The 22,919-nt window shown below is 34.4% G+C and overlaps 1 protein-coding gene across 3 annotated transcripts in view; it reads right to left on the bottom strand.

Moving 5' to 3' along the window:
• LOC145279450 (E3 ubiquitin-protein ligase TRIM45-like) overlaps window positions 1-22,919 on the bottom strand; it is a 556,560-nt gene that overhangs the window by 501,120 nt on the left and 32,521 nt on the right. For all 3 annotated transcript variants that reach the window (XM_080130727.1, XM_080130732.1, XM_080130739.1), the window contains exon 3: window positions 17,310-17,376. The gene's annotated coding sequence lies outside the window, so the exon portion shown is untranslated. The remainder of the gene's footprint in view (window positions 1-17,309; window positions 17,377-22,919) is intronic.

Here is a 22,919-nt window from a genome sequence, read left to right as displayed (position 1 = left end):
GACGTGGCACCTTCGCATTGGCTATACCTCCTCCTCTTTCCTTCCTTTTCCATTGCCCTTTTCCCCGTGTATGCTCATACTTTCACTACACCGATGAAGACTGAAGGATCGGTCGAAAATTATGTACTTGTAAAAAATGTTTTTTTAATTTTTTTTCATAATATTATTTTGTATTCCTGCACGTCACCAATTGAAAACGAATAAAGAAAAGTTATAAGCTTTTATACTTTTCGTATTCTTTTTTATACATTTCCATTCATATATATATTTATAAGATATATATATATATATATATATATATATATATATACACGTGTGTGTGTGTGTGTACATATATACATTCACGCACACACACACACACACACACACACACATATATATATATATATATATATATATATATATACGCTTTATTTATTTTATATAAGCAGTAATATGTTGCTACACAGTCATGAGCATGTTTCGGTCAGTTATCAGTAACTAGAGACCTCTTCAAGCGATACAGCTTATATGAAAGCATATATGTATATATCTATATATCTATAAAAGTGAAAATGTCTGTATGTGTGTGTGTGTGTGTCTGTCTGTCTGTCTGTCTGTCCGTATACACTTCCCTACCAAATAACTCTGTCAATTTTAGACCTACAGACTAAGGGGTATTTAGATTTGGGAAAATCCTCTTTAATTGATTTTCGGTCATAAATTTGGCTGTTGAGAACTCTACCAAACTCCTCCGCCAATTTTGGGTCTAAACACTTGAAATTTTAGATATAGGTTACTTGGACATGGATCTAACTTTATAATTTGATTTGAGCCCAAAATAATAAATCTTAAGGGGGTCCTAATTGGGGTCAAAGTTTTTTAAAAATGACCTCAGCGGTCTCTACCAAATTACTCAGCCAATTTTTGGTTTAAATATTTTAAATTTTACATTAAAAGTATTCAGACATAAGGCGAGCTTTTTAATCGTTTTTTTTTTTTTAGTTGTTGTTGTTGACAATTTGGCTTCCAAGGGGTCAAAGTTCAAAAGATTTTACCTTTGCGGTCTCTAGCACACTATTCAGCCAATTTTAGGTCTGAAGATTTTAAATTTTACATATTCAGACATGCAGCTTTTCAATCAGTTTTGGGGCAAAACTTGGTCTGGCAAGAGGTCAAAGTTTACAGAGTTGACCTTTGCAGACTCTACAAAACTCCTCCGTCAATTTTTGGTCGAAGCACTTCAAATTTTAGATGCAGGTTACTTGGACATGGTTCAAACATTTTCATTTAATTTGAGTCCAAAACAATAAATGTTAAGGGGTCAAAATTGGGGTCAAAGTTAAAATGAATTTGATATCTGCGGCCTCTAATAACTTTTCGCTATTGTAGTTAAGGAAGCCTATTATATAGAAAGGCATTACCGTACATATTCACACTTTTTAATATATATACATATGCATGTAAATTTATGAACAGTACATACGGCCTGAGCAAAGCCAGACGGAACTGCTAGTATATGATAATAAAATTATCAAAATCCGACGATATGAATTAAAAATAAAAAAGTAAAAAACACCATGGACCATTTTTAGCTATTAACTCCTGAAAAGGCCCACGAAACAGTCGGTGAGACGTCTAGCATTTTGACATTTTTTCCATTTTTAATTCATATAGATGCAGGATGGACCGATAAAATTGTCGCCCTAGAAAAGACGACATGATTCCATTTCCGTTTGATGAAAAAAAGTTTTTTGTTTTTGGTTGTGTAGACCATCTACTAGTTAGCCAGTTGTGTACAAATCTCAAGAGCGATAGGAACCTTCTATTCAAGTGACACAATGTTCAACGAGAGAGATCGGAGATGCGCCGCTGTACAAATCATGCTCTCTACCGATCCAAGTTATGGCATGAGGACCATTGCCAGCACCCTCAACATGAAAATCCAGACGGTTCAACGCTTGAGGGCACAGCTCAGCACATTGGATGACCCATGGTTGTGGTCTTTGGTCTGGTTTCAAGTGAAGGCCACATCATGACACCTAAGATCTTCGAAATCGACTTGAAAGTCAACACTAAAGTGTACCTGCATGTACATGTGGTGATCCCCTAGTGCAATCAGGCGGCCGCTAGCAGGCCCTGGGTGTGGTCGCAAGACTTGGCGCCGGTCCACGTCCAAATAGATCCAGGCTTCGCTTCAGCAGGAGTGCTACAACTTTGTACCCTTATTGGCTGCCCTCCTACCCCGACCCGAACCTGCTGGACTACTTCGTTTGGTCATAAGTTGAGAACATTACTAACATGACCTTCCACAACACCAAAGTCAGCCTGATCGCCGCCATCCAACGATTGCTCGTTAAGCTCCTGCCGAGCTCCCGCCGGAGCTTGTGGAAAGGGCATGCTCCCAGTTCTGGCGGTGTTCGAGACTGAACGTGGCTATATTGGATGTCAGCTCTGCTGCATGATCAAGTTACCTGAATTGATTGTTTAATATCATTTTTAAAATACAGCTGTTTTGTTTAGCGTGACAATGTTATCGTTTTACCGTGTATATATATATATATATATATATATATATATATATATATATATATATATGTGTGTGTGTGTGTGTGTGTGTGTGTGTGTGTGTGTGTGTGTGTGTTTGTGTGTGTATGTGTGTGTGTTTCTGTGTGTGTATGTGTGTATGTGTGTATGTGTGTGTGTTTGTGTGTATGTGTGTATGTGTGTGTATGTGTGTGTTTGTGTGTATGTGTGTGTATGTGTGTGTGTTTGTGTGTGTATGTTGGTGTGTGTGTATATGTGTGTATGTGTGTATGTGTGTGTGTGTTTGTGTGTGTATGTGTGTTTGTATGTGTGTATGTGTTTGTGTGTGTGTTTGTGTGTGCATGTGTGTGTATGTGTGTGTGTTTGTGTGTGTGTTTATGTGTGTATGTGTGTGTGCGCGTGTGTGTGCGTGTGTGTGTGTGTGTGTGTGTGTGTGTGTGTGTGTGTGTGTGTGTGTGTGTGTGTGTGTGCTAGATTTCTGAAAAAAGAGATACGAAGATTTTTTTAAATTACATTTTCACCCCAAACAAGGCACATTGCCACTTTGATGTAGGGGGCTACTATCAGGGATATAAGTTGCAGGAGTACTATGTAGGGAGTTGAGCAGCAAGATGTCTGTTCACATTACATTTGAATTTCTGTATGTCTGTACAGTTAGCGAAGCAGGAATCCGGAAGAGAATTCCAGAGTCTAAGTTCTAAGGAAGAAACTATTAGAATAGAAGGCTCTCTTACATCTAGGGATCTCTACTGGGTTTTGGCTGCTTGTCAGATTTGACGGGGGTATTTCAGTCTAGGGGGTACGAGGGCTTGTAATTTGTCGAAGCACCCATCATTAAAATATTTGTAAAACAAGCAGAGGGATGCAATATTTCGTCGATGGGACAGAGGCTGGAGCTTAGATGGCATTTCAGAACCTATTAGGTTCGCTTTTTAAACCTGTCCAGGAGTAAGAGAGTAGTAGCAGAGACACCAGCCATTACATGGGTGAATGGTGGCCTTGTAGAGGTACAGGATACTTTCAGGTGTAAGTAACTTTCTAACACGGTGGAGAGAGCCCACCTTCTTTGTAGCAGCCTGGGAATTTTCTCGATGTATGTGTTCCAACGCATGTTCCCTGTGAACGCTAAGATTTGTAATTTAAATGCGGCCTTCGATTGTCTGTTTTTGTTCATCCGACATATCACTAGTGTCCTGGTAACCCGTGTTGCAATGGTTAGAGTACTTGGAAAAAATCGATTATAAAAGTGATATTCACCTGAAACATCGATTATAAAAGTGATATTCACCTGAAAAATCGATTATAAAAGTGATATTCACCTGAAAAATCGATTATAAAAGTGATTTTCTCCTGAAGGTTGACGGTTCAATTCTCAGTGTGGGCGACCGTAAAATACAACTGCGAATTACTTAATACTTCTATCCAGTCATGGCTGAGGGAACAAGAGCATGCTACCCCCATGAAGTAAATAAAGGGTTCTGTTCGGGATTTCGTCCAAATTCTCGACTTCAACAGAAACTGTTATATGCTTACTTTAAATAAGAATACAGCAAGAAACACTGGGTTATGGGTGAAAGACAAAGGGGTTTGTTTACAAGGGGATACATGTGAAATAAGAGTTACTCGACATATTTTCTTATTTTCTTCCTGTCTTTGTTCCTTCTGTCTCAGTCACGTGATAGGGTCAATATATCCATAGTTTATTTCATCAATGAAGGGATGTTAGGTTATTCCATTACATCACCTTCCTCCCAAGCTAAATTCTTCCATAGAATATTGCTTCTACCATTTTTTCCTTTTTAAACTTTGTCCAAAAAATTCGGTCCTTTTCCTTTTACTTCTCACCATTTGTGTTTGCCGATTTTTTACTTTTGGAGAGTGATTGGATTGCTGGTACTTCCTTGTTTGGAGGTTGTATATGGAAAGTGTCATATAGCACTTCCATTGGTAACTCTTGGTTTCTGACTGTTTCTATGTATCGGGGTCTCAGATGGTTACTATGATTTTTGTGGAAAAAACTCTGCCCTTTTATAATGTAAACCATTCTCTCAATTCTTCTTGAGATTATGCCTTCTTCCCCAAAACTCTTCCCTGTCCGATAAATTTTGAAGAAGACTTTATCCCCATCATTGTAAGTCTTGTACCTTACATTATCATTGAGACTTTTTTTTACTTTTTCTCTTGGGATTAACTGGTCGAACATTTTTGGATGAGGATTGATAATTTCTATTAATAGGATTACCATTCTTATTTTTTTTCTGACATCGAATACCATCAACCTCTAAAGAATGACAACAGATCAAATGACTGAGAATTGTCACCGGCATCCATCATTGCGTGGAAGCCAACAAGCAACTGTTCAGAATGAGGAAAACAAGTTTTGAGAACTTTAAATTATTTCACAGACTTCTGCCAAGCAAAGTCATAGAATTTGCTGATTGCGGTATTCCTAGAAGAAACAAGGTAGACGTGACAGGGCACCATTTACCAATGCTGCGATGTGTTCAGACTCAATCAATGCTCATGCACACACACACACACACACACACACACACACCTATCCTGTCTATGAGCAGTGCTGTACAAGCTCTCCTGCCATATGCAAAAACCACTCTCTCCTTTAACTACATATATATATACATACATACATATATATATATATATATATATATATATATATATATATATATATATATATATATATATATATATATACGTCTAACGATTATTTGTTAAGCTCCTGCCGAGCTCCTGCCGGCGCTTGTGGAAAAAGCATGCTCCCAGTTCTGGCGGTGACGAGACTGAACGTGGCTACATTGTCAGCTCTGCTACATGATCAAGTTACCTGAATTGATTGTTTAATATCATTTTTCAAATACAGCTGTGTTGTTTAGAGTGACAATGTTATCGTTTTACCGTTTATATATATATATATATATATATATATATATATATATATATATATATATATATATATATATATATACGTGTGTGTGTGTTCGCTATTCAGCATACTTTTGAATTATTTTTTTGTAAAAAAAGAGAGATTTCACTCGAAATTTTCCAGTAAATCCATATTTGCTTAATAATGTGTGAAATATTTCTTTAAAAATAGATAAACACGAAAATTTATAATTTAAATATGACCTTCGATTATCTATTTCTGTTCATACATCATGTCACCGGTTTTCTACATAGCTAACAACATTCTTAAGCATTAACATATTTGTTAACCGACAATACTTGAAGCAAGTTACCTCACCCTTATATATATATATATATATATATATATATATATATATATATATATATATATATATATATATATATATATGGTAAGGTTTTAAAATATATGTAGCAATTAGCCTACACAGAATTTTCTGCGTTTCATTCTCGTGAGGATTCATGAGGCTATTGCATGGAATCGATGTTGCTTCGTATTTTTATCAGTTCCCGTTGTACTGGGTTTACTAGTTAGCCGATCAGATTCTTTGTTATTTACACACCTATTTATCGTGGCTAACAGGCGAGTGTTCATCAGGCAAGGATACAAGAATAAAATTTGTTAATTTATTTAATGTTTGTAAATTTGTTAATTTATCTTATACACGTGGTACTGGGTTTGGTAATCAGCAAATCAGATTCTTTGTTATTCACACACCCATTTATCGTAGCCAATAGGTGCGCGTTTATCAGTGATGCAATTGAACATGAAAGGAAATAAGGTTCTTTATTTTCATGAACAACGCTCGGATCATTATTTTTCCACAGTTATTTAATAAACTTCTATGAGTGACGCTCATCCAAAACCTGAAATGGAAGACTTAAAATTTGTTTCCTTGTCACGATTACAGGAAAACTTAGAAATTGAATGTTATTTAATGTTTTGGTTTGTTTTTGTTTTTTGTTTTGTTTTTTAATTTTTAATTACGAACAAATTAATTTAGAAGTACGAACAATTTTTAATTTTGAAGTACGAACAAATTAATTTTGAAGTACGAACAAATTTTTAATTTTGAATTACGAACAATCTTTAATTTTGAAGTACGAACAAATTTTAATTTTGAATTACGAACAATTTTTAATTTTGAAGTACAAACAATTTTTAATTTTAAAGTACGGACAATTTTTCATTAAATTTTATCCTTGAGTCATGTTTATCCTTGACAAGTGGTGAGACATTAGTAAAATAAAAACACAAACGAACGTTCTTTTTAGAAGAGAAAATCAAAATGAATTTTAGGATTTGAATTGAATTTTTTCATCTTACAAATTAACAGCATGACTTCTTTACATGGAAACGTTTATTCATATCATAATCTGAGAATTTGTGGGAATTGTTAAAAATTTGTGCGAATTTGTGAAAATTTGTGAGAATTTGTGGGAATTTGTGAAACATTGTGGAAATTTGTGAAAATTTGCGGGAATTTGTGGGTTGTGAGAATTTGTGGGAATTTGTGAAAATTTGTGAGAATTTGTGGGAATTTGTGAAAATTTGCGAGAATTTGTAGGAATTTGTGAACGAATAATAAACGAAAGACAACATTGACGCGGTATTGCCGAAATACAGCCGTATTTAATGCGTAGAGTTTGTGAAAATTAGAACTATATAGATTTCGCTATATACGAGCGAGAGCCGCGGGATCATATGTCCGAAATTGTATTTAAATTATAAAATATATTTAAATTATTTTTTATTTATTTTTTTTTTTTTACATGGGTGTCACCACTTATCAAGGCCCAGAGGCCACTCGAGGATAAGGGTTAACAGGTATACATTAGTCATTGTGATTTTAGCATAGTAAACAGTGGGACTTTTGTAACTTGGATTACTTAGGGGGACGATTCAATTAGAACTTGTTCACATTGGACTTTTTCTTTATTTTTTTTATAGGCATCAACACATTATCAAGGCCAAGAGGCCACTCAAGGATAAGGGTTAAAGAGTGTACAGTAGAAATTGGACAATATAATAATCATTAGTAATGAAACTTTGTTAAATTTGATAACTTATATGGAACGGCTCATCAAGAACTTATTTACGTTAGACTTGAAGACAACCATATTGTAGTCAGCCGGAAAGCAGGAAAACGGAAGTCCACAATTATAAATTATATTTAAATTATAAATATCCAAAATTAATCTTTGGAATAAAATGCATTTAAATTTAAAGTTCTATACTTGGTTGAATTTTGATCAGATTTAACAAAGACTGAACAGCTGTTTCATAGGAAAACAACGAAATAGAAAGTAACTTTAGCAATGGATAAGCAGATAATGCGGCGGTAGTGAGGTAGGTAGGTGCATCAGACCCAGCCAGCACCTGCTGATAAAACAACTCAAGAACTTCGAAAGTCAGTTTGGTGAATCCACCTTTCCTATAGAGCCTTTTTCCCCATGGGATATGGAGACTACAGCCGGCATTTGTCAGATGGTTAATATCAGCCCCCTCCAACCCTCACGGCTGCTTTTTTTTTATCTTTTCAATCCTCGGTAATGCTCTCTCTCTCTCTCTCTCTCTCTCTCTCTCTCTCTCTCTCTCTCTCTCTCTCTCTCTCCCCTCTTTATTTCTAGCCCCCTCTCTCTATTATTTCCTTTTATGTTTTCCTTCCTTTCCTCTTATACAAGGTGCCTTCAATAAGTTTCCAGACTTTTTTCGTATGGCCACTTTTATTGATAGTACACACATGAAACTCTAGTACCATTCGAAGTAATCACCTCCGGATGCAATCCACTTTTTGGATCGTTCCAACTTCTGGAAGGCCCCATAGAAGTATTCTTGTGTGAGCGTATCAATAACCCTCGTCACACTCTTTCATCTCCCCAAATCTCTCATAAAGACAGCCTCTAAGGTTTTCTTTGAGCTTAGGGAGTACGTAAAACTCACATGGCGCAAGGTGTGAGGTATAGGGAGGATGAGAAACTGTCTTTATGCCCCTAACTTAAAATATTGCAGCATTAAGATTTTTTTTAATTCAATTTATAACATTATATGATCAATTCTTAATGCTGCAATATTTTAAGTTAGAAATTTATTATATTTTTTACTAGAATATCTTGTCCTTTTCTTTTCCAGTTTTAACAACAAGTCCTTTACTTTTTCATGTTTAAGCTTAACCATATTACTTTTCATGCTCACATTTTTCTATTGTAATCCATGATTTTTCCAGGCTTCCAGTAAATTCACTTTAATTTCAGTTTTATTTTTTGCCCCCATAAACATAACATACACATATGTAATAACAATGTATGGCACTCGTTTGCTTTCAATAAAATCCCCATCAATTATCTCCCTTTCATTCTCTCTGTTTCACTTGTTACTTCTCTTTTCGCGAGGGCGGTGAATTGGTAGCAACAGTAGTCGCTGAAGCGACGTAGTTGCTATGGAAACCAGTCATAAAAACCGAACACCAGTAAATTCATCATAACTTTTTTTTACTGAACGAAAATTTAAAAAAAAATTTACAATATAGTTGAGAAGGTGGTCTCTAAACTGTAATAATTGTTTGAAATTTGGTCAAAAAATGAGTGAGCGGTGAAGCTTTAAAGCAGTTCTGAATGACTAAAATTGCCACTTAACCATATCATTCAAATACAGTAGTGTTTCAATCATAAAATCATGTGTGGTCTGTTTATGACAGGGTTCGTATGTTAAAAAAATTTAATGCAACATCCAAAATATTGATTGTTATATCAGGACGTCTTTGAAATACACATGAACATATCTCAGCTCAAACAAAAATTTATTGATCGAAAGTAAGCACCATCAAAATCAACACTTTTGCCAACGCAAAGCAAATGTATTTATGCCAGTAACGTCAAAATATCCGCAGTGAAAGCGACCATTTTTTTTAATCAAATCGACTGATTAATTAAGAATCCATAACGGTGCACCGTGAGGAAGCTTCATATGCCTCTCACAGTGACTTAGTCCACAATACATTGTAGTCTACATTGCACTGTAGAGAATCTACTGTTGATTTTATAAAATTGTTTTTATGTAATAGATTTAATTAGTTTAAAATGCACCAATCAAGTATTATGCTTCAATATGCCTGACTTTATTGCTTGTGCGGTGATAATGGCATTAATTTAAGTTTAAAATGAAAAAGTCAAGTATCATGGTGAAATTGTGCTTTAAATAGAAAATATCATTTCGAATGCACCCCTGTTATATCAAAGAACCTACTGTTGATTTTATATGTCAGATCTTTCGGCTTTGTGGTAATAAAACTTTTCAAATGCACTTGTGATGTTAGGCTGTATAAGGTGTTCACTTTGGTCAAAATAGCATGTTCTTTTTTTTCATCAGATTTTTTCGATCATCAATTATCGATACTTATCGAAGACATTCCGATACAAAACCTATCTAAGAACACTGTTAGGCATATAAAGTACCTTCGTGTGAAATTTCATAAAAAATCAGCCCAGCCGTTTTCGAGTCCATAAGGAACAAACTCACAGACACACAAAAAATCCTTTTATATAATAGTAGATAGATACATAGATAGATAGATAGATAGATAGATAGATAGATAGATAGTGAAGGATAGATAGATAGATAGATAGATAGATAGATAGATAGATAGATAGATAGATAGATAGATAGATAGAGAGTGAAGGATAGATAGATAGATAGATAGATAGATAGATAGATAGAGAGTGAAGGATAGATAGATAGATAGATAGATAGATAGATAGATAGAGAGTGAAGGATAGATAGATAGATAGATAGATAGATAGATAGATAGATAGAGAGTGAAGGATAGATAGATAGATAGATAGATAGATAGATAGATAGATAGATAGATAGATTGATAGAGAGTGAAGGATAGATAGATAGATAGATAGATAGATAGATAGATAGTGAAGGATAGATAGATAGATAGATAGATAGATAGATAGATAGATAGACAGAGAGTGAAGGATAGATAGATAGATAGATAGATAGATAGATAGATAGATAGATAGATAGATAGATAGATAGATAGACAGAGAGTGAAGGATAGATAGATAGATAGATAGATAGATAGATAGATAGATAGATAGATAGATAGTGAAGGATAGATAGATAGATAGATAGATAGATAGATAGATAGATAGATAGATAGATAGATAGATAGATAGATAGATTGATAGAGAGTGAAGGATAGATAGATAGATAGATAGATAGAGAGTGAAGGATAGATAGATAGATAGATAGATAGATAGATAGATAGTGAAGGATAGATAGATAGATAGATAGATAGATAGATAGTGAAGGATAGATAGATAGATAGATAGATAGATAGATAGATAGATAGATTGATAGAGAGTGAAGGATAGATAGATAGATAGATAGATAGATAGAGAGAGAGAGAGAGTGAAGGATAGATAGATAGATAGATAGATAGATAGATAGATAGATAGAGAGTGAAGGATAGATAGATAGATAGATAGATAGAGAGAGAGAGAGAGAGAGAGAGAGAGAGAGAGAGAGAGAGTGAAGGGTAGATAGATAGATAGATAGATAGATAGATAGATAGAGAGTGAAGGAGAGATAGATAGATAGATAGATAGATAGATAGATAGATAGAGAGTGAAGGAGAGATAGATAGATAGATAGATAGATAGATAGATAGATAGATAGATAGATAGATAGAGAGTGAAGGAGAGATAGAAAAAGAAGGAAAGAAAGAGCTGTATAATCGACAGAAGAGATGACCTTGATTCTCACTCTCTCATCTTTTCGTGTACTTGCAGTCACAATGACGTAGCAAGTCTACTCGAATAAGAAGTCACGTTTACCTTTTATTATTTTAATTATTTGCTTTTCTTTCGTGACTCGTTTCTCACTCAAAGGCAGTAAAGCAAATAAATGGCTGCCACCTCATTCAAACTTTATGTAAACATTCAACACATTCCTGCTTTGTGCAGGAATTGAACCCATAACCTCCATCTTATGAGAATTTTGTGTTGTGGCGAAAAAGTAGAAAATGCTTTAAAACTAGTTCGTATTTTTATGCAGTTATCCTCCCAGGCATTGCTTTCTCCTTTGTAGGTAGTGTAATATATCTATGTTCGTTGTATATGTTAGCTAAAGCATGCGTTCGTGTTAACTAAGATGAATTTAAGACGATGAAAAATATTGGAGAAACCAGAATGGATTTTTGTTAAGCATCCACTAGACAACGTATATATTGAGAGATGATCAGTGCATATTTGAATAATTAGGTTTGCTTGAATTAATTATCCGCCTTAATAATAATCATTTTTACTAGGGACTTACTGCTTATTAAGGCCCAAAGGCCAATCGAGGATAAGGGTCATTTGTCAGTTGGCCGGTGAGACAACACTGATGATCGGTAATAGTGGAAATTGGGTAGGATTTGAATATTTAAGAAGACGGCCGAATAAGAACTTGTTTATATTAGACTTGAAAATGATCAGATTTCGTTTAGTTGAGGCACAGATAGAAAGTCAGAAAAATATGTTTATTGTGATTATGCGGGTCATCTATAAAATATACAATGACCTTATGTTGGCCCGAATATTACATGCTTTAATTAAAAAGAACCGGAGAATTGGACCCTACGAGTTGAGTTTTCGAATGAGTAACTTTTTTTTATATAATATTCGATAAATCGTGATCATTTTACGCTTTGGGTGTACCTTGTACTTCAACGGACTGTGCTTCGACGAACTTGCTGCTTTGGTGTCGCTCTCAACGTAAATTGCATCCGACAATCAGCTAAATCCCCACCCCTTTCGCTGTAGTGATCTCTAGGAGATTTTTTACTTCTTTCTTCAAAATGCTTACATTTGGTATTTCAACACCATGCACAACTGCTAAATAGATATACACAGAAAATTTTGGACAAATATGGTAAAATAGTCCCAAAAATGGAGTGTTTTTATTAGCCCTAAAAGAACCCTTGGGCACACCCTGAGTTATCGCGAAGTATAGACAAACAAATTATATAGAAATCAGTTAGTTACAAATTTTCAGAAAGTTTTATAAAAATCCAACGCACCTTTTTTAATAAGCACAAAAGTTTCAATTTAAGCCATTTTAATCAGAAAGGCACCCCTGGGGGGGGGTGCAACCGTAGTTTTACCGAAAAATCCGTTCTGTTACATTTTTACTCATATCATGTTTAATGTTTGTGCAAAATTTCAAAAATTCCAAGACGTAGTTATTGAGAAAAGTGCGAACAGACAAACAGACAAGTGAATTTACAGGTCCACCTTCCTTTTGTCGGAGGACCAACAAAAATCTTCTTTTTTTTTTCTTATTTTTGAATTATTTAATCAAGTAAAAATGTCCATGTTTCTTGCTAAAATGAAATTGTTAACTTGCAAAAAAAAAAAGTTTTTAAATTTAGTAATCAAGAAAAAATATGAATTTCTTTACTTGATTAAATAATTTGAAAAAGGAAAACGATTTTATTTTAATTTAATTATTTTTATTGCGAAATAATTTCTATCAGTTTGAAATATGTTAAACATTAAAAAAAAAAATCATTGTTAATGGCCGTTTTGGCAGAAAAAGTTCAGATATCGACCAGTTAGTGCAAATTCGGAGCAGGAACGTGTGAGCGGGAAAATGCGAAAGAGGTTCAGGGAGACATCTTCTACAGGAGAACCTTGATTTTTTTTTTTAACGTCGACACATTGGGTATATAAATATATAAGAACTGACTTTTTTTTGGCGACATTCATTTAGAATTGGTTGAGTCGGCTCCTCCCACAGAACACACATCGTCCTAAATGAACGCAGACCACTTACAACGGTCCGTAGGGGCCAAGATAGTTATGGTCAGTCAGTCCTGGGACTAATCTCGAACATCGTAATCCTGTGGACCGGAGGTAGGTTCGATGTCGGCCCTGATGGTGTATAAACACGTATTCAGCTGGCCTCTCAGGCATCTTCACCAACCTTGCGGTTGGGGATCGCTTCTGAATCAAATATTCCCGCGTAACTCTTTCTACGAACACGCGGCTTTGGTTAAATACAGCTAACGCTACGGTGTCTGCAGCGACCGACTATAAGAATTGCGTCTCGATTTATAATTGCAAAACTTTCGATGACGTCCGTGAAAGACATGTTTTCTGGTGTTGTCGGATATGAGTTCACTTGTGTCTTGTCGGAAACTCACATCTGTGTTTCTTATCTTCACGCCGATGGTCTTAACGCTAATAGTAACAGATATCCTTAAGATACGAACATTAAGTTTGCACATTTGACGATGGCAATGATATTTCAAACTGAATCGGGACAAACTAATAATAATGTTATTTCAAAGTTACGCGTGACTGGCAGACAGACATGACCTGATACAAATATATCTAGCGCAGCATCTTAAACAATCGAAACAGAACAAAAAATTAGAAAAACACATTTAAGGAATATAAGAAATGTTTCAGAGTAAGGTCTTTTTCTATCTATATCTATCTATATATCTATAAAAGTGAACGTGTCTGTCTGTGTGTGCGTCTGTCTGTGTACATTTTCCTACGCAATAACTCTGTCAATTTTTAGTCTACAGACTCGCAATTTGATATACAGGGTACTGAGATTTGGGAAAATCGATGTGATCGGTTTTCGGCCAGAAATTTGGCTGGTAAGTGGTCAAAGTTCAACGATTTGACCTTTGAGAACTCTACCAAACTCCTCCGACAATTTTGGGTCTAAACACTTGAAATTTTAGATATAGGTTCCTTGGACATGGATCTAACTTAATAACTTGATTTGAGCCTAAAACAATAAATGTTAAGGTATCATAATAGGAGTAAAAGTTTTTAAAAAATGACCTCTGCTATCTCTACCAAATTACTCAGACAATTTCTTGTCTAAACATTTTTAATTTTACATAGAGGGTATTCAGAAATAGGGCAAGCTTTTTAATTGGTTTGAATCGAAAATTTGAGCTACAAATATATAAATATACGTATCTATGTTTGCATGTCTGCATAAAACTTTCGATAGAGGCGACTGATTTTCACAAGATCAGTATCGTTTTGAAGCTCGACCCTTCAGACGACAAGTACCGAAAAATTGGCTAAAAACATTAATTTCTTCACCCTCAACTGGACACTTTTCTACAGGGAGGAGTCGCTTTTTTCGCCGATATTTTCGAAAGTCATTCCCTCTTTTCGATTGTCTAGCCTTAATTTAAACCTACGTCATTTCCGGTTTGGCGGCAGTCGTAACAGCAAAGACGTCTCGTTTGCCCCCATTTTTTTCCTCCTTCGCGGTACGGGTTCGAGCCTGCCTTCCTACTACCACTTTTTTTTTTTGTTGTTGTTTTTGCTCAACATACACATCCAAGCACCCGGGCAACGCCGGGCTAAAATGATAGTAGATAATAAATGAGGCATCAACGTATGAAAAAACCACAGCCCCTTTTTTAACCGGATCTCATTTTACACAAATATACTAGCAATATTTAATAACTAACAAAAAACTAAATAAATAAACTTGAAAATAGGAAAATCGAAATTAAAAAAATAAAATAAAAATAATTCGCCCCCAGCTCTTCTGCACCCACCTTTGTAACCAATAATATATATATATATATATATATATAGTAAGTTAGAAAAATATATATAGCAATTAAGTTACACAGAATATTTCGCGTTTCATCCACGCTAGGATTGGTCAGGCTTATATATTTCTTTATAACTTACTACCTAGCTCTACCTATGTATTGAGCACCATTGGAGTATATACTTAAAATTTACGCATAAAATTATATTTTCGTATATTAATTTATGTGATTAAATGAAGTGATCATGATATATATATATATATATATATATATATATATATATATATATATATATATATATATATATATATATACCAAGCCTCAAAGTAAAAGAAAAAGAAAACGATAACAACAGCAATCGCTCCTGATGATAATCAGATGTACTGATAGAAAGCGCTTAAGAAGAATACGGCCGAACAACAATTTTTGGGCGCCATTTTACATAAACAGCTGAAATTAAGAAGACCGCTCAGCGAATGTAAAAGATATCCAGAAAAATCGGAAAAAAAGAATAACTCTGTCGTTTCAATCAGACGTGCTTGAATAATGATTGCTGCCAAAATATACAAATAAATGAGTTATAGAGTCAGTCCTGGAAATGGCTGAAGCAGTTCATGATTTGAAAGACAGACAACACTAAGCATTCGATGGATTAAATTAGGGTATAAAAATATTTAGCCTCTTAAAAAAAGGTAATCGATAAAAATTTCCTTGAATAAAAAAAATGTAAAGGTGACTTATAAATCATAAAATTTTCGTTAAATCGAATTAAATTGAGTTTCTTTCCTTTAACAACTACTAGAGGGGGGTGCTTTGCCCGCTCGTAAAATACGCTTAAATATAATATTTTAATTTGCCCAGATTTCGTATATATGATTATTGAGTCGTGATTTCAAAAGTAAAAAAATTAGTATTTGGATGCCATCAGCTAGAATCGAAACCGAAAACAAAACTGTAGCATTCAAAGCTGGTGACGTTACCACTGTACCAATGTGTCACGCATAGGAACTGATTAAAAATAAACTAAGATGAATGTATAACGATTTTTTTTTTTTCGATTTTGACTTCTTTTTGATCCCTTAAAAACTATTTTAACCTTAAAAACTATTTCAACCTTAAAAACTATTTCAACCTTAAAAACTATTTTAACCTTAAAAACTATTTCAACCTTAAAAACTATTTCAACCTTAAAAACTATTTTAACCTTAAAAACTATTTTAACCTTAAAAACTATTTTAAGCGACTAAAGACCCATCAAATAAAGGTAAAAAAAAAAAATGCAATCATTTGAGGCCTCTAGCGCCGCCTTGCGACTTTTAGTTTCGGAGGAGATAGAGTTTGAAAATATGGAGACAGACAGACAGACAGACATAGTGAGTTTTATGAATTAGATTTTAAAAACATTCTCAACCATCGATTGTCAAATAATAGCCTACCTAAAAGCTGATCGCTCAAACTCATCGGCTTAACGTTCACATGTAACATGAATTGGAACAAATAGATTGAGGACATTGCCAAAGTTGCTGCAAAGAATTACTCACACCAGAAAAAGCACCATAATTCGCTCTTGCATGGACTATTGTTGCCACATCTGGGCTTGTCTCTCATTCTTAGACAGGACCCAAAAAAAGAGTCTCAAATCTAATAGCTTCAACAATATCGACCAAACTCCAAGCTCTGTTCCATCGCTACAATGGCGAATCCCTGTGCCGGTTTTATGAGTACTTTAAAAGAATGCGCTTTGATAAACTCATAGCACTTGTGTTCCCCGACATAAACACTCGCAATTAGTTCGGCAAGCAGCAAAATCCCACCTCTTCACTGTTGAGGTCCTTAAATGCCAAAAAGCCTTTTATTCTAATAGTTTCTTTCCCTGAATTGATAGACTTTGGAATTCCCTTCCTGTTTCCTGCTTCCCTGACTGTACTGACATGCAGAATTTTAAATGTAATATGAACAAACATCTTGTTGCTCAACTTCTCATAGTTTTCTGTTAAGCATGATCCCAAATAGTAGTCTCGTACATTCCAAATGGTAACATGTCTTGTCTGGAGCGAAAAAGACTGAAAAAATGTGACTTTCAATTCCATCTAAGATACCCTCTCAAATTGAATTTTCATATAAAATCAAATTTTGTGACAAAAAATTATTTATTTACTTTTTAGAATTAAATAATAAAAAAAAACGTTAATGCGGACGACATTTTTTTGTAACTTAAAAATGTGAAATCAACTAAATTATATGATTGCTTACCTTTTTTGATTCTGTGAGTCTTTTTGAAAAAGAACAAGTCCTTGGTGATGGTTCTCGTCAAAACTTCCTGAGAAATGGAAATAAGACACGAATTAGTTTTTCGTCAGTAAAAATCTTAATGACGAATTGTAAGCGAGGGGGGGGAGAAAAGAAAGCGAATTTGGTGTTTGTTACACTTTAAGAGCAAATTTATTGGATTTCCGCTGTCGAATGAAATGATCTTGAATATCTCGTAGGCAGAGGATTTCTTTCTTCGGGATGTTTTAATACTTAATTTTTTTTTTTTCCAAAAAAATTTGAAATTCGAATCCATTTGATCGTCATAAACTTGTGTAAGAAAATATCTCGATGAGTCATTCGAGCCAAGTGTATCGTAGTATGCTGGCACACACACACACACACACGCACGCGCATATACACACACCACACATATACAGACACACACACACACACAACACACACACACCATACGCACACAGATACACACTCATATACACACACATACATATACACACGCATACACAGACATACACACACCACACACATACAGATACACACATACACACACATACATACACATACACACACACATACGCATACACACGCATACACACATGCATATACACACGCATACACATACACACAAATACACACACACATACACACATACACGCACACACGTACATATACACACACATGCACATACATACACAGATAAACATACAAATACACACACATACACACCCATGCACGCACATGATAGCTTCCTGCAGTCTTGACCGACTATGAATACACACTGTACGTGTGAAATTTTTGCGGCAAGAGTTGCAAAATCTCCAACCACACCTCTCCTAGGTCGGTGTTATTAAATACCCGTGGCAAGTGGAGGTTCAGGGCGACTGGAAACAATGCCGAGATAAGCGGAGAGCACGTACAGCGCCTAGAATTCCCAAATGGTCACCCATCTGGTAATGGCCAGGCTCATTGTTGCTTAACTGATACAGCATATTCACATTAACACACCGGTTCTCGTCAAGATCATCGAAGTTAAACAACGATGCATGCATATACACACACATACACCCGTATATACATACACATAGACACATATACGCACACAAGCATACGCATACAAACATACTCATACACATATACACACTAACACATACGCACACATACACATATACATACACATGCACAGGATGTAAGTACGGCTAGTACTCACAATTTTAGGGCCTTGTGCTGAATTATATCTGTTCATACATTTTTTTAAAGTTTAATAAGGTTTTCTGGCTGTCGTCTAGGGCGCCCTTATTTGTAAGGGAAGATTATGGCTGTGGTGAAGTGGATACAATTATGGACTAAAAACCTGAGGGTATCAAGTTCGATCCAGTTAGTCTCAAAGCCTGTCCCATCGCCACAATTTTGCATCCCTGTTCTTGTTTTACAAGTATTTTAATGGACTGTGCTCCAACGAACTCATAACACTGGTGCCCATTGACATAAATACCTCTGACTAACCTGACAAGCGGCAAAATTACATCTCTTCACTGTAGAAGTCCATGGATGCTGGAAAGCTTTCTACTCAAAAGTTTATTACCTCGAACTTCTAGACTTTGGAAATCCCTCCCCATTTCCTGCTTCCCTGGTTATACCAACCTGCAAAAATTTAAATGTAATGTGAACAAACATCTCGCTGCTCAGTTCTCTACTTAGAGTGTTCCTGTAGGTATGTCCCTAATCCACAGTATAACAAACGTCTGAGTGGCAATTTTTGGGGTGAATAAGAGTTGTTTTTGTTTTTTTTACTATAGATCTGACCTTGAGCATGTGGTACCCCTGGTACAATGGGGAAAAGGGTGGCTGGTTAATTTTAATGCATCTAAAACCAAGCTTCTCTCTTTTCATCAGAATCGCTCTGAGCCCCATCTGGCCTCAATTGAAATGAATGGCTCTTGATACTTTGGAAATCTCACTGCCGATGCAGTCCTTCATCTGTATAAGAGCCACGTAAGTCCTAAAATGGAGTACTGTTGTCATATCTGGGCAGGGACTATCCGCTGCGCTCTATCCTGCTTTGATAGAGTTCAAAACCTAGTAGGTGATGCCCTTTTCTCTTTCCTGCAACCGCTTTCTCACAGAAGAGACGTTGCGAGCCTGTCTCTGCTCTATAGTTATTTTCATGGCAGGTGCTCGTCTGAGCTCCAATCTATGGTCCCTCTTTGCTAAAATTTCACAGAAAACACTCAACTAGCTATAACCACTATCGACAATTTTCCCCCATTCTCTATCTGTGCCTAAATCTAAACGCAGCTTCCATGACCAAAGCTTCTTTCCTAGAAGTGCCCGCTGGTAGAACACTGTTCTACTGGCCTGCTTCCCGGCCGACTAAAATATGGTAGCCTTCAAGTCTAATGTAAACAAATTCTTGTTGAGCTGTCCCCTTAAATAATCAAGTTCTACCCAATCCACACCATTAACGATTACTACACTACCACCTTACATTCATTAATCTTTATCCTCGAGTGGCGTTTAGGCCTTGATAAATGATAATTTCCTTGTAAAAAATGTTAGCTTTAAGTATGTGATTATAGAAATACTGGAGAAACCAGTGCCAACAAACGAGTTGTTGATCAGTACGAATTTACTTCACCATTTGTGAGGGAAAAACTCACAGAACTATACAGATATTTGCGTCCCAATTCAAAGTGACTCTGTCTTTCTGAACTTGAGAATTTTATATTTTAACTTTAGAATTTATATTTTAACTTGAGAATTTTATATTTTAACTTGAGAATTTTATATTTTAACTTGAGAATTTACAGTGAATTGAATTCAAATAATCAAATTGATACAAGTGATTAATGCTCAGCTCAAATACTCTAGAACTTCATAAAAATATTGCTTTTGCGTTTTTTGTTTGTTTGTTTGTTTGTTTGTTTTTTTGCTTTTTTTGTTTGTTTTTTGTTTTTTGTTTGGTTTTTTGTTTTTGTTTTGTTTTTTTTGTTTTTTTTGGTTTTTTTTTGGTTTTTTTGTTTGTTTGTTGTTGTTTTTTTTGCTTTTTTTTGTTTTTTTGTTTTTTTTTGTTTTGTTTTTTTGTTTTTTGTTTTGTTTTTTTTTATGTTTGTATATAAACCAAAACAGTTGTAAAACTAAATATAAAAACAAAGTTTAATTTTACTAGATTTACCGGTAAGTTTCGAACTCGCGACCTTCTGCCTATTAATCAGACGTGGTAAACAGTAAACACTACACTACGAAACGAATGTCTGATGTTGATATATAAAACTATTGACTCGGAATAATCGAACTGATTCAAATGATTAATGACAATTGTCAAATATTCTAGAACTTAATAAAGATATTTCTTTTGTGAATTTTGCGATTAATTTATGCGGATAAAAACAAGAGCGTTGCGAAACTGAATATAAAAACAAAGATTAAGTATTCTAGATGCTGGCGAGGTTCGAACTCGCGACCTTCTGCGTGTTAAGCAGATGCGATAACTATTACACCTCGAAACTTTAACGGCTGTATATACATACAATTATTATTATTATTATTATTATTATTATTATTATTGGTGGTGGTGATGTTGTTGTTGTTGCTGTTGTTGTTCCTTTAACGTCGCAATCTTTTACGTGCGCGAAAAACTCTTATGAACCAAAATTGCAAAAAAGACTTTCTTCTAAAAGATCGATATTAAATCAAAATATAAAAAATAATATTTATAATGAATCAGAAAAACGTGAAGAGTGTTATTATCGCTATTCAAAAAGAATTGATTAAATATTTGGTGAGTGAATTTTAATTGAAGCTTCATTACAGATTAATAATCGCAAGTGAACTTAGCTTCGACTCAACGTCTTGTTGAGCCTCCAAGTTCCTTGCTCGACTAATATATGAAAATGTCGAGAAACACAAATGAATGCAAAAAGTATAAAAGTTTATAACTTTTCTCTATTCGTTTTCCATTGGTCGCCAATAAAAAACGAATGAAGAAAAGTTATAAACTTAGCAGGAATACAAAATGTTGTTATGAAAAATATTTTTTTTCATTTTCTTTACAAGAACATAATTTCGACCGTACCTTCGGTCTTCCTCGCTGTAATGAAGGAGATGTGCTTGCTTGCGCGGGGGAAGAGGGGGAATAAAAATGGACGGAGAGAAGGGAAAGTATAAGCATATATATATATATATATATATACTTGTTTATTGTTGTATAAACATGCTCACATCCCGCTGCTACAAATAGCCACTTGTTTCAATCAAACAACAGATATCATCAGGCAGCGACTTGACTATTCAAAAGTTCAATGAATAATGGATTTTTATTTTAGGTAGGAACTCTTTAGAAGTTGGAGTTAAAAAAACTTAAAACACAGGACTTTAATTAAATAAAAAAATAAAAAGGGAGAGGCAGTTTAAATAAAGTTAAAAAATTACAATGGGGAGAGAGTGATTGAGAAGAGAAAAAAGGAATAGAGACAGAAATAGAGAAAGAAAATATAGAGAAAACAAAATAGAGAGAAAAAGAAGAGAGAAAATATATATATATATATATATATATATATATATATATATACATATATATATATATATATATATATATATATATATATATATATATATATATATATATATATATATATACATATACATATACATATATATATATATGATATGGAGAAGAAAAGAAAAAAGAAATAAATGTTTATAATAAAGAGAATAAGAACTAGAAGGAAAAGGAAAGAATAATGAGATCTAGTTAAATAGGGAAAGAGAGAAAGTAAGAATTTGACAGTGTATAGAAAAAGAAAAAGAAAAAGAAAAAAACCTGATCAGTGGTTGAAAAAAGATCAAAATGACCTGTTTGACATTTCCATGAGGTCTTTGGATTCGGCTGAAATGACAGACTTAGTAGGTCTATTCATACTATACAACTTAACCAAAGACATCAATGTCATGGATATAGGCTTGTATCGTGATGATGGACTGATGATCATCAAGGAATCCAACGGCCCTAAATGTGAAAGAACCAAAAAGATTATCTTAAATGAATTCCGTAGTGGATATTATATCAGATGTTAAAACTGTAAATTTTTTGGATGTGAACTTTGATTTAAGGAAAGGCATCTACCAACCATATAGGAAGGAAAACTCAAACCCAATTTATGTACACCCCCTATCAAATCACCCAAAATCTATCATTAGGCATATCCCCAAATCCATTAGTAAAAGAATCAGTGACAATTCTTCCAATCTTGAAACATTTAATAAACATAAATATTTCTATAACAGGGCCCTTAAGGATAGTGGATACAAAAACACCCAAATTGAGTTCATAGAACCAACACACCCAAACACAAATACAAATAGAAACCGTAAGAGAAAAATCCTGTGGTACAATCCCCCTTTTAATTTGAAACTTAAAACAAATCTAGGAATGAAATTCTTAAACTTAATTAAAAAGCACTTCCCTATTAATAATATACTACATAAAATTTTCAATAAAAATACAATAAAACTTAGTTATAGCTGTAATGAAAACCTTGAAAAAATAATTAAAAAACATAATAACAAAATATTAAACAAAAATAGCACACCCAT

This window comes from Euprymna scolopes, chromosome 1 (genome assembly GCF_053919585.1).
Source record: "Euprymna scolopes isolate OS-2025 chromosome 1, ASM5391958v1, whole genome shotgun sequence".
Classification (NCBI taxonomy): Eukaryota; Metazoa; Mollusca; class Cephalopoda; order Sepiida; family Sepiolidae; genus Euprymna; species Euprymna scolopes.
The sequence above is the reverse complement of the archived record's forward strand: the minus strand, read 5'-3'. Positions and strand labels throughout refer to the sequence as shown.